At 42.8% G+C, this 17,450-nt stretch overlaps 1 pseudogene; it reads right to left on the reverse strand.

Moving 5' to 3' along the window:
- The window catches only part of LOC117645567, a 19,961-nt pseudogene extending 4,925 nt beyond the window's left edge, over window positions 1–15,036 (reverse strand).
- Between the last annotated feature and the right edge of the window lie 2,414 nt (window positions 15,037–17,450).

Consider the following 17,450-nt stretch of genomic DNA (forward strand, 5'->3'; position numbering starts at 1 on the left):
TTGATAGTGCGCTTGTGCGCAAGCACGCTCACGCCCCGGTGATAACGAGCACACCCGTGACGTCAGCCCACCACTTTTTGACAAAATACATTGTTTCGGCGAAAAGTATACATTTCTAGAGGCCTTGCGTTTGCGTTTGCGCAAGTTTGCGCAGCTTTTCTCGTTTATCAAGGCATGCCTCTCGTCAATGTCTAGTGTACAGACCTGCTTGATTGGGGTTGATTCGGTAGTAGATCTCAAACTTTAAGGTTTTTTTACTGATAATTTGCGTTTTTTGTGGTAAAAAAGAGCGCCGTTCGTCTAATTTTGGTCAGAAAACAAAAACATTAGTACCATTTGAAAGGGCAGACCTTAAGCTTCAAGAGGAACCCAGCGGAAGTTTGAAATTAGCACTCCAATCGCTCACAATGTAAAAATATAGAACAGCTTATTTTTCGCATCACATTGGAACACTGCAAACCTAACTGTCTACTACACACTTAAAAATGCGTGCTTGCAAGTACACACTTACAAACGCATGCTTGGCCAAGTACACACTTACAAATGCATGCTTGCAAGTACACACTTACAAACGCATGCTTCACCATGCGTCAACTCCATGCGTCAAGCATGCGTTTGTAAGTGTGTACTTGCAAGCATGCATTTGTAAGTGTGTACTTGGCTAAGCATGCGTTTGTAAGTGTGTACTGGCAAGCACGCATTTGTAAGTGTGTACTTAGTAGACAGTTAGATTTGTAGTGAACTTTTACCGAATGTTGAACTTTGACGGCACGAAGCGGTCAAAGTATTTGTCGCACGTCAATTCCAAGACCAGATTTGGAATCTAAGGGAAGGTGGGGTACCATGTGACACGGCCACCATGTGACTTTGGCTTTTTCTCCCAAACGGCTTGCTATCCAACAGCGGTAAGAAGACTCAAGGGAAGGTATCATGAAGGAGAATTGACGTGCAATAGGTCGTGACTCTCCTTCGAAAAGGAGGGGAATGGTAGCGATCAGAATTGGAAACCGCCTTAAAATAGCTCATTGGAAACTTTTTCTATTTCCCACCGCGTCCGCTTTTTACCTTTAAAATACATTTTAAGGACATATGCTCTGCAAGATGTTATTCTTTGATGTTTTAAGCGCAAAATAAACTTTGGCTCGATTCTCTACGGCATAAACTTTGAGCGTTATTGCTGTTTCCCCTAAAACTGTTGATCTGGGCACCATGTGACACTACTGTCATTCGCTATGGGATTCCACGATTCACTCAGTTGAATGTGTTCAGCCCATGACATTTGTACACATAACTAAACCTTCATTGCTCCGGAACCAGAGATGATAAATTGATAAACTCAACGGAAATAAAAAGATGGAGGACTTCTTCAGTCATTCTTTGCGTATAGGTACGCTGAATATGATTTAAACCCTGACAAAAGGCCACTGTGACATGGTACACTAAGGCTGTCACATAGTGTACTACGTGGGGTACGAAGTGACACTTTGACTTGGCCCATTCAACTCGGAATAACTCAGCAACGAAAACATATAAATGAAAATCTCAACAGAAATTTTAAGGGGAAGAATCATTTTGTTCACATGACTAATGTGATTGGTAGTATTGGGTTGACGGGCATTTAACAAAAACCGTCACATGGTACCCCACCTTCCCTTACGGAAAATTTCCCATCAAAAAGAATTGAAATCGGCCAATTTAAACGACTATCAAAGGGTTATTTTTAAGCGGCTAGAATGCGATCCCAGCCCACTGTGGTACGTAACTCGGAACAGTCACTGTACGCTTCGAAAACAGTCGCAAAAACAGTCACTTACAGTCACAAAATCAATCGCAGTCACTGCAGTCACAACAGTAAAAACATCATTTACAGTCCCCAGCAGGAGTATTTTACGGGTTCCTAGTGCGCCGAACGCGGGTAGCGTATGTCGGAGCCGACTGCCTTCGTGTTCTCTTCGGCTTGCTTGGGCTCCTGATGGGTCATTCTCCGCCGAATCGACGATGGTCTGTTTTTGAGGTCGATGGATTCGGTCCAAACCACTTTTAATCGATGCATTGGGACCCCAAAGGAACCCCTCTAAGAGGATTTTTTTTTAAATCTTTTTTTCCAGAGTTATGGCCCATACCTTTTTGGGGAAAATTTAGTGAAATTCAGTGAAAACAGTACTTTTCATCTTATCCTATAAAGTGTATGTGAGACCCCTTTGGCTTCTATTTCCATTTCAACTAGCTTAGAGGGGTCCTAAAAACCTTCTCCTCTGACTAAAGGTAAAAAATCAAAAAATTTCCAATTTTTACTTAAGAAAATTCATAAAAAAAAGTGAAAAATGAGCTAATTTTTTTACGTGTTTGAAAATTTTTGACGATACTTTGTCCTAAGATTCACTTTAGGTGACCGTTTAAAAACTAAAAAATATTTCATCTGGCAATACGTATCTTCTTTGAATCGGGTTGAAAAAACTTAATTTTAGCTAAAATTTTACTCGAAACTTATGACGAAAAAGCGCATTGACTCAAAAATAAATTTTCAAATGTCAAAAAGTTACGAATTATACATCTTGAAGTCAGGGCAGATTAAACCCCTCAAGAATCCATCCCATTGATGCTCAAAATATTGATCACTCCTTATTTTAGGTATTTTGCTCTCCATTTAAGCCAAAACCCCATAAAGTACATGGTGGTTGATATTGGTGGTAATGGTGGTCCATTGTTTCAAACAGTTGATTCTACAGTGTCTGCATTGTTTGTAAGTGGTCTGCACTGGAAAAACTAAGGCATAGTAGTATGTATGCCTGGCCTCAAGCGAAAAATCTTACATGTACTCATGCGCTTGACTTCAAGCGTAAGAAGAGCTATGTTTGAAGCCAACCGTAATCAAGCCACATCAGAAATTCTGACCCACTGCTTCAAGCGTAAAGTCAGTACACTCAATTTCAATCATAGTGAAAACCCTGATGCATTTTACAAGCACAGGAAATGCGCACATTCATTATGCAAAATCAGCTCAATTTAATTTAAGATAATATCTTAGCTAAGCTGTTTTAGATCTTAGATTAACAAGATTATTTAACAAAGCAAGATATTATTTTAAATTAAATTGAGCTGATTTTGCATAATGAATGTGCGCATTCTCCTGTGCTTGTAAAATGCATCATGGGTTTTCACTATGATTGAAATTGAGTGTACTGACTTTACGCTTGAAGCAGTGGGTCAGAATTTCTGATGTGGCTTGATTAGGGTTGGCTTCAAACATAGCTCTTCTTACGCTTGAAGTCAAGCGCATGAGTACACTGTAAGATTTTACGCTTGAGGCCAGGCATACATACTACTATGCCTTAGTTTTACCAGTGCAGACCACTTACAAACAATGCAGACACTGTAAAACAACTGTTTGAAACAATGGACCACCATTACCACCAATATCACCGACCACCATGTACTTTATGGGTTTAGGCTTAAATGGAGAGCAAAATACCTAAAAAAAGGAGTGATCAATATTTTGAGCATCAATGGGATGGATTCTTGAGGGGTTTAATCTGCCCTGACTTCAAGATGTATAATTCGTAATTTTTTTGACATTTGAAAATTGATTTTAGAGTAAATGCGCTTTGTCGTCATAAGTTTCGAGTAAAATTTTAGCTCAAATTAAGTTTTATCAACCCGATTCAAAAGATACGTATTGCCAGATAAAATATTTTGTAGTTTTAAGCGGTCACCTAAAGTGAATCTTAGGACAAAGTATCGTCAAAATTCTCAAACCACGTAAAAAAGTTATGCTCTTTTTTCATTTTTTTTCATGAATTTTCTTAAGTAAAAATTGGAAATTTTTTGATTTTTCACCTTTAGTCAGAGGAGAAGGTTTTCAGGCCCCCTTTAAGCTAGTTAAATGGAAATAGAAGCCAAAGGGGTCTCACATCACACTTTCATAGGATAAGATGAAAAGTACTGTTTTCACTGAATTTCACAAAATTTTCCCCAAAAATGGTATGGGCCATAACTCTGGAAAAAATGATTTAAAAAAAAATCCTCTTAGGGGTTCCTTTGGGGTCCCAATGCATCGATTAAAAGTGGTTTGGACCGAATCCATCGACCTAAAAAACAGACCATCGTCGATTCGGCGGAGAATGACCCTGATGGTTTTCCCCCCGAAGTCATTCCACCGACCCCCTCTCTCGTCCTTTTCCCCCCCACCCCACTCTATCCCGCAGCCCTCGTCCTCGGTCCCCGGGCTACCCCGGGACTATTTTTATTGCCGACGATATTTATGGTACTATTAAGGTTTTCCTTGATAATCTTTGAAATTTACAGTGAGTTTTTTAGGCACGAAGTACCCTTATAGTATACCCAGGATTCAGCCGGCCCGAGATTCGATTTGTGTGGCCCTTTATGCATTTGGGAAAATTTTTCTATACGATTTTAATGAGATTTTGCAGACTTGTAGAACTTTGAACGCTGATTCTGATGCCGAAATCTGGTTAAAAAGTCAACGGCCAATTTTGAGAAATTTGCTGTCAAAATCGCCGTTTCCATGGCAAAACTCGACTCGCTCACTAAAAAGTTCCCTACCAAATTTCACTCCCGACAGTGCTAAATTCGCACTTCGCCAGTGCGAACTGCCAAAATCACTCTCGACGGTGCAATCAGCGCTTGTTTGCACTTCTAAGTGCGAAAATGGACCCAAAAGTGCTAAGTCGGTGAGTGAGTGCACTTGTAAGTGCAAAAATGTTTCACCCGGGAAAAGTGCGAAGTTTCTCGCCTCTCATTGGTTCCCATGCGGCACGTAAGTTTGAATTACGCGCGTCAAGGGCACGAAAGTTGTTGGTTTGGCGGGCGAAAACGACCGGTTACCGAAGAACCTAACATCGCGAAATACCCCTAGGAGTAACTCCACCCCACGGTGGACCGAGATCTGGGATTGGGTCACGGATTCGGTTCAAACTTAGTGGGTTCTATAGGTACCACTAGGACCTATCAACCCCCAAAGGAAAGTTGGCTAACTCAAATAGAACCTGAGATATTTGCATTTTTCTAAATTTGACTAATTTAGCGTAAAATTGTCGCTTTCTGATTTTTTTTAGGGTAAAAGTTGATTGCTTAGTTCTGGCTTATGTTTCTTCTTTCTAGTCGTAAAAAGAGAAGAAAAATGGCGGCAGGCCAAGTTTTGTACGTTGCTTGGTTTGGCCTTCACGAGCAATTTTGTCGAATTCATCGAAACTCTCATACCCAAAATACTCCAACTTGGATTTGACCCTGGTACGTCTCATTTCACTTCTTTTACTCTAATAAACAATTGCTATATAGTCCCTAGCACCAACAATTCCATATAAGCCAGAAAAATCCAAAACACAATTTTTCAATTTTCTACTTTGACCTATTTTGGGCGCTTTTGTCAAGATTAGGGCTTCTACATGATCTTGGGTGACAGGAAAGATCCTCCCTGCCCACAATTTAGATAGTATCAACACAAACAAAGAGACCCAAACTCAAGGTGCACTCAAAATTTATAAGGAAACTGTTTTGAGCAAATTTTGCAAGTTTACGAGGGGTGTGAAGAATTTAAATCGGAGGAAAATGTAATGCTTCAGCCAAAAGTGGATTTGTGGTTCATTAGTAAGCTTTCTCAAGTAGGTTTGGTGCCCTTTTAACCCTGAGAATGTTCCTCCTTGATAATCAGTGTTAAAACCCTGTTTTGGTATAGGGTTGTTGGACTTACCATTTCAACGCATTAACAAAGTAATGATCCATTTATTTAGGTTGTTTGCAACGTGTAAACTGAACCCCTTAGTCTTAAGTCATCTGGCTGGTCTGAAAAATTTACAAACCAAATGAAACCAGGCTCAGTTATTGAGACTAAGCGGTTGAACTTACATATTGCAAGCAACCTAAATAAATGGATCATTACTTTGTTGATGAGTTGAAATCGTAAGTCCGACAACCCCATACCACAACAGGGTTTTAACACTGATTATCAAGGAGGAACATTCTCAGGGTTAAAAGGGCACCAAACCTACTTGAGAAAGCTTACTAATGAACCACAAATCCACTTTTGGCTGAAGCATTACATTTTCCTCCGATTTAAATTCTTCACACCCCTCGTAAACTTGCAAAATTTGCTCAAAACAGTTTCCTTATAAATTTTGAGTGCACCTTGAGTTTGGGTCTCTTTGTTTGTGTTGATACTATCTAAATTGTGGGCAGGGAGGATCTTTCCTGTCACCCAAGATCATGTAGAAGCCCTAATCTTGACAAAAGCGCCCAAAATAGGTCAAAGTAGAAAATTGAAAAATTGTGTTTTGGATTTTTCTGGCTTATATGGAATTGTTGGTGCTAGGGACTATATAGCAATTGTTTATTAGAGTAAAAGAAGTGAAATGAGACGTACCAGGGTCAAATCCAAGTTGGAGTATTTTGGGTATGAGAGTTTCGATGAATTCGACAAAATTGCTCGAGTAGGCCAAACCAAGCAACGTACAAAACTTGGCCTTCCACCATTTTTCTTCTTTTTTTACGACTAGAAAAAAGAAACATAAGCCAGAACTAAGCAAACAACTTTTACCATAAAAAAATCAGAAGCAACAATTTTACGCTAAATTAGTCAAATTTAGAAAAATGTAAATATCTCAGGTTCTGTTTGAGCTAGCCAACTTTCTTTTGGGGGTTGATAGGTCCTAGTGGTACCGATTGAACCCACAAAGTTTGAACCGAATCTGTGACCCAATCCCAGATCTCGGTCCACCTTGGGGTGGAGTTACTCTTCTGTAATTAAAACTTATTGTTTTTATTTCCTCATGGATAGTTTTGAATTTGTTAAATTAAAGCCTCAGTAGCTTTGACTCTGTTTAATTTTATGGATTTAATTAAACTTGACACACCATAAGCCTTTCTTCTTTAGTCTATTGAACCGTTCTCCAAAGAGAACTTGCTGTTTTAACACACTCTGAAATGAAGAATTTCCACTTCATAGAGTACAAATCCCCTATGGGGGGGGGGGGTAAAAATTTGCACTTTTGGCGTTTTTCACCCCTGGTTCCACCTTTGCACTGGGGAGTGCTATCGACTTACTACTTTGCACTCTGTAGTGCAAATTTAGCACCTCCAGGAGTGGTCCATTTTCGCACTGCGAAAGTGCGAAATTTGCACCACTAGGAGCGAATCAGCTAGAAACTTTTTAGTGAGCGTCAAAGAAAAAAAAAGGGGGTGGGGGGAGCCGAGCCGAGCCGGACCAATAGCGGAGCTTCTTTTTGGGGCTGTACAGCTTACTCCAAAAGCTGAAATAGCACGTTCGAAATGAAAATTTTTTTTGACTGCAGATAGACAAATGCAACAATAGAATTGGTGTCGTTTCGAACGTGGGCCCTTTGGATCGGCCGGCCGGCCAGTGACTTTTTATGGGGTGTCCCGCACCAATCCCGCAGCGCTGCGTTGTTGTTTTTGCTGTTGTTTTGTTGAAAATTTTTGTTCTCTTCAAATCGGAGTGAATTGAGCCATTTAACTGCGTACCTGTGCACATGCATCTGTGAATTTTCTTTCCTTAATGTAGTTTAAGAGTCGCTTTAAGACTTTCAGTCTCTTTTTGAATAAGCTGGTCATATAGCTGCTCCTTTTAGCCAGGGTTTTATGGTACTTCTGATTCAGTTAGCACCATGATCACTTCGCTCCACCTCGCGACTTTCAGTGCTCATGTTCTTCGAACAAGACTCACCCGCGTTTCGAGACCATCCCTCTCGAGTTTATAAAGTTTGTCAAGCCAACCGTCATGGTGTTGCTACGTTTGAGTGAGAACTATTACACAGAATTGAAGAAAACATGACTAGAGAACCGTAGCCTTTTGAAACAACCAAACAAATTTAACGTCACAAAAATGGAGGGCGGTTTTAATGCGCGACATACTCGTGTTTTCAGCTTCGCGATTTTCGCAAGGGCGCAGACGCCGACAAAAATTTTTGCCAACCCGCGAAAATTAAATTTTCTGCCTTCTTTCTGCAACCCAAAAATTTTTATAATGATGGACTTCAAAAATGTTCCTTTGTCGGGTCACTGTGGAACACATTAGGATTGGGAAATTTTTTGAATTTCCCGGCATTTTGATTTCTCTTTATTGCCAAGGTTAAATTTTGACGGGTGGGACATCGACCACATTGGTACCACTGCCATTCGTAGCCACCCTTGAGCCACCCCCTACTTTTACATAACTTTTTTGCTTTCCCCACACTCCTACCCAAATTGACTTCGTGACTCCTAGGATTTCTTGAAATCGTATTTTTTTTAAAATTTTTCCCTTTTAAGTATTACAAAAAGAGAAAGAATTTGTTACTGGCGTTGAAAACCGAGTGCTACTAACAACGGTCCCTGGTGCGGTTTGTCAGTAAAATCAGTTCAGGAAACGAACAGACTACACCGACTTCACCAACTACAAGGCGAATCATAAATTCTGACAGTGATAGTTCTGATGTTGATGAAGTCCCTGAGATTCCCATAGAAGAAATTGATGATCACAACACAAGCCAAATGTCTGCTGGAGACAAAAAACATGGGAGAAAGTAAGACTTTTTAAAGGGGGGCAATACACTGAAAATGGCCAAAAACTGACTTGTGCGATTGCTTCCATACGCGTTGTTGGCGTCGATCGGACGTCAGGGAGCGGAGCAGCGACCAATCAAATTTTCGTGAAAGTCGAACTGCGGGCGTCCCTCAGTCCGCAAAAATGAAGATATCTCGACCCCGTTTGCAACAAAATGTGGGTAATTGAAGCGGCAATAGCATGAACTAGGATTATGAACATCGAACAATCCAAATTAGTGGAAGTTGTGTGTGAAATCGGTGGGTTGTAACAATTGGTGTAATTTCCGTATGCCCCTCTCGCTCCTCTCCTATTGGGTTTTGAAAGACATCCTACACGTGAAAAGACGTGTCTTGACGTCGAACTAGTGTGCCAAACTTATGGCATATTTCTGTGGCGAAGCAGTGGCGCCCACTGAAAATTTTATTTAGGGGGAGCGACTGATATTCAGCCCCTTACAACCCCCTTTTTCCTCTTCTCTTCTTTTTCCTCTCCTTCTTTTCTTTTCTTTCCCCCCCTTTCCTTTTTCTCCCCTTTCCCCCTTTTTCTTTTTCCCCTTCCCACACCCCCACCCAAACCCAAACCCCCCCCACCCCCCCAAAACAGGGGCTGCGGCCGCAGACCCTGCACCCACGTGTTGCGCCACTGGGCGATAGGCATTTGCAGTGAGCCCGAAAAACATGTTTGTAATTTCCGTCAAGCGTAAATTTTCCCTCATATTTTTTAGTAAATTTCACATACGGCATCACATCGGTTACAAACAGGGAGTGGGCTGTCGTCACTGCGCAGACACACCCAAAAGGAAAAATACACTTCGAACGATACTCCTACCGATAAAACAAGAAACTTACCGCTTCGAAAGACATTGCAATTACAATTAACTTACGTCAACGAAGTTCCAGTGGCAACGTGCGCCCGTTCGTGGGAGGAACGAGAGGGGGGTCAGTCAACATTAATGGTGCGAACAGTTCGATTTTATTTCGTACAATCATTTCGATCAGGGAAAAGGGTCTACTACAACTCGTTTAACCCCCTGGTTTTGTACAATCAAGTCGACTTTAAGAGAACCTTCGTTTCTCTGGTTGAAAAAGGCGATACAAACAACGTGTTACAAAAAAGGGGGGGGTTTTGCAATCGGTATTCCCCCGTTTCCAATAGACTACCTGTCACTTTACACTTCTCAGAACAACAACACTAACTGGCAAAAATGTCGACGAAGAGAAACAAGTGGCCCACCCCCGAGAGATAGGAAATAAAACAAAAAGAATCGTCCGTGTGGCAATTTAGAAAGGGGAAATAAAATAAACTGAATTAAAAAAGAATGCAATACTGGTGCTCACTTTACACAGCAACTCTTCTTTAAAAAGGCAAGGACATAATCCAAAGAAAAAAGGGTCGACATAGACGAGAACAGAAGATTAACTCAGAGTGAACCCAAAACAAAGCTTAATAGAGAGCGCCCATTCTCAACACACCTGTTTGCGTCCGCGCGTCATGGGTCCCCTCGTGTCATTTCGCGTTGCATGCCCAAAAAACCATCTTTGCACAGACACCACATTCCTACGGCTTCTTCGTGGCATGAATCCTCTTGTGTCGCGCAAAAGCGGATGAATCAGAAAATGCCTTCCCGCAGACGTCACACTTGTAAGGCTTCTCCCCGGTGTGGGTCCTCTTGTGATTCACTAAATGAGATGACTGAGAAAATGCTTTTCGGCAGACGTCACACTTGAAAGGCTTCTCCCCAGTGGGGATCCTCTTGTGTCTCACTAAATCAGATGAAACAGAAAATCCCCTCCCGCACTCCCCACACTTGAAGGGCTTCTCCCCGGTGTGGATCCTCGAGTGCCTCACAAGAAGACTCTTCTTGGAGAACTCCTTGCCACACCCCCGCACGAGTGAGGTCCGCCCTCAGTGTGACTTGCAAGGTGGTCCCGCAATCCGCTCCGCTCTCAGTCCGGAAACGCTGGCCGCACCCCCCAGTTGAATCCCGGCGCGCCTTCCTGCCCGTCTCCTTGCTCGAGGCCTGCTCGTCCTGGCCCCGCGTCGCCAGCCGGCACTGCGAGGGGAAGGCCTCGCCGACGAGCAGCTGCTGGCCTGCCCCCGCGCCGACGCCTGCAACCCACGGCCATGGTAAGGGTGGATCGGTTGCGCAACGTGCGACGAGGTAACAGGATGTATCAAGAATTTTGCTAGGGCGATGGTAAAGCAGTGGCTTTTGCCTATTTATGGGCGAAGTAGTGTATTTTGCCTACCTTCCAGGAGGCCCATCAAGTACCTGAGAGAAGGGAAATGACCTCTATAATCCCCCTTCTGCAGACCCCCCCTACAGGGACGAACCGGGGCCATTCTGACGCTACCGTGAAACGGGGTAATTTCGGAAAACTCAGCCCGGAAGCTTGGCGATGATGCTCCCATCCAACGGCCAACTTGGAGGCTTGTCCCGTTGCGCGCATCGCATCGGCCACACTTAATGCCATCTGATCAATCACCCGGGGCCAAATCAGGGGCAAACTACAGGAGAAAGAGTGGTTTTTGTATTTAACCATTTTTACCTAAATTCGCTTTAAGCGTAAAAAAATTGACTGGCAAGCCGAAACTGTTCATGGCCGGTTCATGAGGTGATTGTTTGTCGATTCGATCATGTTAAGAGCATACTGTGTCAAATTTTCAATCACCTGGGTCAAATAGTATGGTTTATATGAGCTCAAACTAAAAAAATTTTTACTTTACGGGGGAATTTCGGACATACAAACGTCACGCCAGGGAGAGTGGGTATGTCCTGAACACTTTCTATTTCGCAGGGTTTTTAGTAATGGAAACTGGAAAGCTCTTCTGGGAAATTGAATATAATCCAATAACAACGATAATTCCCAATTGTTAAAAGCGGTTGCTTTATAAACTTCGAATTTCATAAAAATGGGGCAAAGCTACATCTTTAATACTTAGTTTTATGTGCACATCCTACCTTAGTGTCAAAGACTGTTTTTTTGATTAAATTTTTTTTCATGTGACATGAGAGTTAGTCTTGGCGAATGGCTGCATACCCGCCGGTTTACTACAATTAAAATGCAAAGCTTTCCACTAAGCCCCTGTATCTTCCTTTAAACCCTACATACACCACGACTACTTGCCCTTCATATGCATTATGCATGTATTTATTGTATGTAATCTTGTAGAGGAAGATTTAAGATTCACTTTCGCGTAAAAATGTATGGCCCGAGTTGCCTATGAAAGCTAATCGGTCAAAATTTAAAAAAAAGAAGCGTTCTAAATGGCCTACCAGTTCCACCCGCTATTCCTAAATCGAACTACATATGAGTGCAAAACATGACTTCAAATTATGTATGATGACCACCCCTACCATATCTTTACATTTGACCCTTACGAATTTCTCATATAATCATATTAGCACATAAGAAAGAGACAGTGATCGATTTTGGGGCCAAAAACAGAACGAAAAGTCGTTTTTACCAGGGGGGTCCGAAAATTTCCCCAAAACACGGGGTAATTTCGGACACTGCTTCGGGCCCTCCACTGTAAAAACGGTGAGGTGCAAATATTTGAAATAAGCGCCGAATCGAAGCTAAAGGTGGGTAGATGACACATTTTAACCCTCAAGTCCATGACAGCACCACAACTTTCACAATTTCAAAAAAAAAAACCCATCAAAAATGTCCGAATTTTCCCCGTTTCACGGTACTCGGTGTGTTCGAAAACGAATGATACCCCTTCGGGAAGACTCACCTGCAGCGACCTTGGAGTCCGCATGCTTCCCCCCTCGCCCGGCTGGTCGAACACTCCGTGCAGCGGCGGGCACGGACCGCCATGGCCTGGGCCTGGAAGAGAACCACCGTCATTGGGGAGAACCAGCCGAGGGGGCAGAGGGGGGGGCGAGGGCCTTACCGCACACAGCGCTCTGCACGCACGGGGGCGGCTGCAGTCCGGAGCTCCAGTCGCAGTCAGCACTCTCCGTCGGCAAGTCGATGCTCTCGGCTTTCACACCTGGACAGAAAGGAAAGTTACAGACAAATAGACTCCCTTCTCCATGGCCAACGCCCATCACGCCAAAGCATCCCACAGACAAGCAAATATTCATGCCAACATTCACTAGATACTGGAAACAGGGTGTAAGCAACGCTTAAAACGCGACCGTTCAGGAACTGGTAGTTAACTACATACAATTAATCGGCACTGGTAAACTTCCTTTTAACGTTTATGTAGAATTTTGTACGAGTAACTAGCGCAATTTTGTACACACGTGGAGTTTGCATAATATTATGCGTCAAAATGCATGACTTTATGAAAATTTGAGAACAATTTCATGCAAGACGTCACACGAGTTTACAAAAATTCATCACCACGTACAAAATGTAACAAACATAAAGCGTCGGAAATTTGTGCTAAAACTGCGTGCACAACTGGTTATGACGAAATGACAGAGGACCTGCTGGTGGTTAGCCGTCCCTTGCAGGCCAGCTGCGCACTGAAAGTGATGGAAAGGAATGGCGTTATTAAGAACGTTAATGGTGCGTACAGTTTGACTTGAACTACCATGTCAGATACAGCAATCAGAAAAATACAACGAAGTACTGCAAAGAAGTGAGAGAAAGCAATGCAGATTTACTTATCAGACCGCATATGCCCATATGTTGGTATGCATTTTACAGAACAATTACAACAAAGACCTGCAAAAGCGTCTTTAAAATGAACTCCAGGTGCACTTTCAAACGATAATGAAACTTGGGTACTCTTTCAAGTAACAAATCTCTAAGACTAAGAAACCATAAGCAATTACAATAAATGTTTGGAACAGTTTAAATTTAAGCTACGGACATGTTTCAAAGCAAAACAAGGTTTTCGGTGACGACAGCATAAGCTTTTAATGTAGCGGTATAAATTTGAATGAACAAGTAACAGCAAATTGGAAAGGACCACACTGATAGAAAAGATGCTGTTAATTTACAGCATATATCCTGTTAAGTTTTTTAGCAACACTTGTTGTAGAAGAACGGCATATTGTTGGACACTGAGTCGTTATCCAACAGCAGTGTTGTAAAAAGGGATGATGGCTCTCTGTATCTGATCTCTGTCAATAAGTTGTTGTGTAACAGAATTACCATTTCCAAATGGCACCAACCTGTTCATAAACAAACTTTTCTGTTTTCAAACAAAAAAGTTGTTATACATTTACAAAAAAATGTCGAGGGTCCTAATAGTCTTATCCATATAGCAGTCATTCAGAAACGCCTTTTCTGTTTACAAACAGCACTGTTCTTCAACGCGGTCTCTCTGTTATTCACAAAAAGGAAATAGGAGTTTCCTGACGGCTCAAACAAGACATTGTTTTGTAACAGTTCGTGCAGTTCTTGGACAGTTCACCGCTGTTAAAAATTGGAAGTGTTGCTAAAAAACTTTACAACACAAATGCTGTTTAGAAACAACAGAATTTATTTTGACATAGTTGGAGTTTGATTTGAGCCGTGAGCTGCAAAATGCTCCGGCAAATCTTAAATTGAATGGTGTTGTTTTTAAATGACAGGATACCGTTCCAAAACAGCATATATCATTAATTTTACAAACAAGATGTTCTGTTTTCCAGCATTGGAAATCGACTATATTTGTTGTTTTCTCCAATGATGAAACTTGCTGTTTCCTAACAGCATTTGTGCTGTTTTAAATTCCGATGACACGTGTTGCTTAAAAGCAAATCACTCGTTGGTAAATGTGCTGTTTTCCTACAGTTTCTTTTAACAGTGCAAGGGACCCCTAGGGTGGTCCAAAAAAAAATGAAGTTGCTCGGATCGTCCAACGCCGCCCGGATTTGGATTCTACATCGAAAAAAATGAAATACGTGTTTTTTCCTTTTTCGAAAAAATGATTTTTAGGACCTCCGCAGAGCCCCCAAAGTTTTTAACAGTGCTATTAATAGGAAAAAATCGTAACTTGGTCATTTGTTGACCGATTTTCAAAAACGAAACGGGGATTTGTTCGTTTTTTAATGTTTATTACGGAAAAAAATATGCCCAACCCTCTTTTTGGTTTGCCTAACTTTCAGGGGCAAAAAATGACTAAATTTCGGCCCAAATTGGCAAGAGTTTCAGTTTGTAGGCCGCTACAGCCACTCCAAGTCCACCCTGTCAGCATGGTGGGGTGCCCCCACCACTAGGCAAGCCCCATGAACAGAATTGGGATGCCGGGTGCAATTTGCCTATCTCCCAGGGGCATCAAATATTGGATTTTTTCGAAAATGTATCAATAGTGATGTCTCTTGGGGCTTCTGGACACTCAGATGGGCACCCTTTCACACGGTTCGGTACCCGCACTACGTGATAAGAACAAACAATAGGAATGGACTGTTGAGCACCTCATGCCTACCTCTCAGGACCAGAAAAACGTGAAAATTTAGAAAATTCCTTCATTTTGATGGCTTTTCTTGTGGCCTTGCGTGGTTTGCGGTCCCTCGCGTCAGCAACGTCCATAACGTTCATATCACGTAGTGTGGGTACCAAACCGTGTGAAAGGGTGCCCATCTGAGTGCCCAGATGCCCCAAGAGACATCACTATTGATAGATTTTCGAAAAAATCCAATATTTGATGCCCCTGGGAGGTAGGCAAATTGCACTCGGCATCCTTATTCTGTTCATGGGGCTTGCCTTGTGGTGGGGGCACCCCACCATGCTGACAGGGTGGACTTGGAGAGGCTGTAGCGGCCTGCAAACTGAAACTCTTGCCAATTTGGGCCGAAATTTAGTCATTTTTTGCCCCTGAAAGTTAGGCAAACCAAAAAGAGGGTTGGGCATATTTTTTTCCGTAATAAGCATTAAAAAACGAACAAATTCCCGTTTTGTTTTTGAAAATCGGTCAAAAAATGACCAAGTTACGATTTTTTTCCTATTAATAGCACTGTTAAAAACTTTGGGGGCTCTGCGGAGGTCCTAAAAATCATTTTTTCGAAAAAGGAAAAAACACGTATTTCATATTTTTCGATGTAGAATCCAAATCCGAGCGGCGTTGGACGATCCGAGCAACTTCATTTTTTTTTGGACCACCCTAGGGACCCCTCACTCGGAAGTTTGCTGTACACAGATTGCTAAATTGTCTCGTGTCATTTGTGTGTGATTCTTGGAGAGGACTCTCTTAGTGGCACGTTTGGCACGGAATGGATCCTCGTGTGCCTCACGACGCTGCTCCTCTTGCCCTTGCCACACACACCGCACGAGTGCAAGGGAGAAGGCCTCGCCGGTGAGTCCCTGCTGGGCCTGCGCCGCGCCGACGCCTGGGTGATTCCGCGCGTAGAGGGCGTTTTCGTGTCCACACCCTCCCCAGAGCGAACTTATTCGAGTGCAGTCCATTTATACACTTAAGAATCTTGTTTGGCACTAGAATAGCTTGTTCCCTTTGGATACGGACTTTCAAAGCTAACATGTGACGCGGAGAGGGGCCAAAAGGGCGATTTTGTAAGTTCCGTCATGTCCATTCGCACCTTACACCAACTTTGCGGCTCTATAACCCTGCGTTCCATTCAAATCTTCGAATTCCACACACACCCATCAAATCTTTAACTAATAGTGACTATCTTGCTTGAATTTGAAGATCGTATATTGATTGGAACTGTACTTTCAGAACGCGTACTAAATGTCCACCGTACTCCGACTTTTACCTTAGCGGTTTCAAAGTAAGCACCAAAAAAACTACTAGGAGTGCTTCCTGCTCAAAACCACCACCGTATTCAGAATCAGCACGGTCTGTTTACCATATGAACGAATTTCGGTGGTGAAAAAGTGAGGGGGCTGAGTGTGCGAGTGGAAGTTGTGTGTGAAATCGGTGGGTTGTAACAATTGGTGTAATTTCCGTATGCCCCTCTCGCTCATCGTCTATTGGGTTTTGAAAGACATCCTACACGTGAAAAGATGTGTCTTGACGTCGAACTAGTGTGCCAAACTTATGGCATATTTCTGTGGCGATATGCAGTTGCAGTGAGCCAGAAACACCTGTTTGTAATTTCCGTGAAGCGTAATTTCCGTCATATTTTCAGTTAATTTCTTCATATTTTATAGGGGGAGGAAACGAAAGTCAACTTTTAGCTCGCCCACGCTCAGAGTGTCTTCCTGGGGTTCAATTGATGCTATCTAGGCCAAATTCCGGCCGAACAAGCAGGATTGATTACTTGACTTTCTTAGGTGGCTAAAACGGCCCCTACGCACGGAATCACCCGCCTGCAACCAAGGGGCCTTGACTTTCGAGGCTTTCCGACTGAGCTCTACATGAAGAGGTCGCGGCGCGGTAGCAGAGAGGGCTTTCCACGGAGATGTTAGCTTCAAATGACATTTCTGTGACGTTTGACACCACGCACTTCGAGCGATGCGTTCCAGGCGCCTCGGGAAGGACTCACCGGCAGCAATCTGCGGACCGCACGACCGAGCGGCGGCCACGGACCTCCCTGCCGCGAAACGCACAGCCACCAGGCGATGGAAGCAGCCGAGGGCGCACAAGGGGTAGGGTGGTCCACTTTTTTTAAAAGTTTCAAAAATTGAGGAGCGCCGTCCAGATTCTGAAAGTAGGTGTAATTTCATGAATTTTGATACAAATATGATAAGATTTGGACCATTCTTATGGGTCCATCAACGCGCCTGAACTTTAAAGAAAAGTTGAAAATGTAGCGGTATACTAAAATCGATGCTGTTACGAGAGTCTTTGTCCGATTTTCGATTGCAAAACGGCGATCTTTTCCAAAAAGTGCGCTCTACTTGATGATATACATAAAATGACGATCCGACGCATTGCCTATTTTCCAGGGGCGTACAATCCTGTTTTTAGCCTCTAAATCCAACATGTTCTTGCGGTTTGAAGGTGTTTGAGTCGTCCGATCGGATTTTTGGGGTCACCATTCGAC

Source organism: Thrips palmi, unplaced genomic scaffold (assembly GCF_012932325.1).
Source record: "Thrips palmi isolate BJ-2018 unplaced genomic scaffold, TpBJ-2018v1 HiC_scaffold_18, whole genome shotgun sequence".
NCBI lineage: Eukaryota > Metazoa > Arthropoda > Insecta > Thysanoptera > Thripidae > Thrips > Thrips palmi.